Source organism: Eufriesea mexicana, unplaced genomic scaffold (assembly GCF_001483705.2).
Source record: "Eufriesea mexicana isolate 0111107269 unplaced genomic scaffold, ASM148370v2 scaffold92, whole genome shotgun sequence".
Lineage (NCBI taxonomy): Eukaryota > Metazoa > Arthropoda > Insecta > Hymenoptera > Apidae > Eufriesea > Eufriesea mexicana.
The window spans coordinates 407,689-410,110 of NW_016908266.1; positions in this window are offsets into that span (position 1 = coordinate 407,689).

Genomic DNA, 2,422 nt, shown 5'->3' on the forward strand with positions numbered 1-2,422 from the left:
ATACAGGAAGTTTGTATCTTTGTATGTTGAGTAGAGTCAACGTTTAGTTGACCGATATTGTAATATAAATCGTTTATTAATTATTATTGCATATACATTGCACTGTATCTGTACATAAGTAGAGGTCCATGTTATTTTGAATCACCAGATGAATTATGTAAAGTAACAGTATCTAATTTAGAATTATATACAATTATAACTATTTCATTATATGATAATAAATCCGTACAAAATCTACTGATCTATTTCGTTTTTGTAAATACCTTTTTTTGTGTAATTCGATCGATTAGTATTTAGTTGAGAAATTATATTTATCGTCCAATTTCAAGTCTTTTACCGTGATAAATATTAGCTTCAAAGTTGCAAGAATATTTATGCTTTTCAATGAATCATTGTTACGGTGCAAAAGATACTTCTAAATTCACCAAAAATTACATCAAAGAGAACATTGCTTCTACTGATACATAATTTTTCCTTCTTTAAACAATTTATATATCAATACTAAATTTATATATAAATTGTGTATATATCTTTACAGAAATTACAAAGACCATTTACAAATACTTAATACTATAATGTAATGCAATCACATAATGTAAAAAACAGTCAAATTTATTCTTTACAACTATTGTATGTATATGTATTAAAAATCAATTTTTTAATAGTCCATTTCATATAAAATTTTGACTTTAATGTTTTATTTATCACGTAATAAAAGAAATATTTTAAAAAATTGTATATCGCATTTAATTCATTTAATTTATAACAGAAAGAGGTATACAGATAAAATAGTTTACAGGGAGAGGAATAAAAAATAATGCAAAATGAGAGCAGATCATGTTCACAATTTTATTTTCGTAACTGTAAAATAATATTTACAAAGGAATATATATTGCATGTACAGAAAAGTACACAGTCGTTTTTCAAATTTCGGTTAGTATAAGAAAGGAAATACAATAAAACTAAAATAATATGTACAATGAGTATTCAATTGTAAGTATGTGTCACGATTAGTTTATACAGAGCAAATATGTCTGTGACGAAATCTTCAAAGAATTTAATTGTGCAATTGAATTAAAAAAAAGGGGGGTGGGAACGAAAGAAACTGAATGAATAAAGAAAAACTGGTAGAACTTCGATAAGCTTTCGATATTTGTAAATGTAACACGAGCAATTGTATAAACACTTGGAAATAAATCAGATAGGAAGAGAGCAATACGATTACGCAGTATGCAAAAATATGCAATAATATACAAAAAAGCGAGTAATGATGTAATCGGTGAAATATATACGAACGTAAATGCGAAGAAGAAATACATTGTAAGAAAAATGTATTTTAAATGCGATTCTTTGGCATTTATGCACGATACAATTGTAAGGCGGTCTAAACGTTACAACACCGTGTGATCTATGTACAATTTAAAAAAGTAACTATCACCTTAAGCGTAAAAGTAAGTATGAAGACAAGGTACGACGCTTACAAAAAACCATTGTGTATACTATATTGATGATTCAGACAGCAATATTGCGTTTGTAAAGTTCGCTATATATAAAAACCAGCTTTTCGCAGATTTTGTAAATTCATACGTGATCGGTATACTATGCGACTAAACGTATACTCTGATTGTATATTGTATATTCTTTCTAACGTGATGATTAATCTAGCGAGGATTTTTCGAGTATTTTATCTAGCAAAAAAAGAATAATAAAAAAAAAAGAGAAAGCTTTATCATGTTGAGCGATATCTTTTGCTTTTAAAATAGTACAATTGTAATGGCGACCCATGCAACTTGTCCTCAACTTCACGTGTTTATTAAATTTCGTAGTTGATAGTGTATTTATGTAAAAATGTCTTACTCGGTAATTCCTTAACATAATGTTAAGTTTCCTCGATCGATGTAACTAGTGATTCTCAAAAGTAGCTTATCATTTAGAATTTTTTTCACAACACCTTTTCTTTTCAGCTGATCTTTTGTAAAAAGATCAATTAGAAAATCTTTGTTAGGTAATACTTAATCGAGGTGACATTAGTACCAGTTTGTAATTAAATCTTGAGGCATGTCTTAATTTTAAAAATTAAGTTGTAATAAACTTGTTTGATGATAATCTGACAGTGAGTCTGTTTTTCCAGGGAGTTTCATTCAAATAAAGTATTTTACCCTTCAACGCGATCAAAATAAAAATATTTCATAATTCAAATTTCATTCTTTAATGAAGTCTGCAATAATGGAAAATAATTTTAAGAAATTTTTTAACACATTTTTCAATATTACATTATTTCAGATCTGACATTAGTTTTACTTGACAATGTTTTTTGGTGCAAAATATAGTTTCTTCTTTCTCGGTGAAAGAAAATATTTACTAACGTAGTAAACAAAAACAAATACGTTTTGTTATTAACAAATTTTCATTAAAAAGTTGA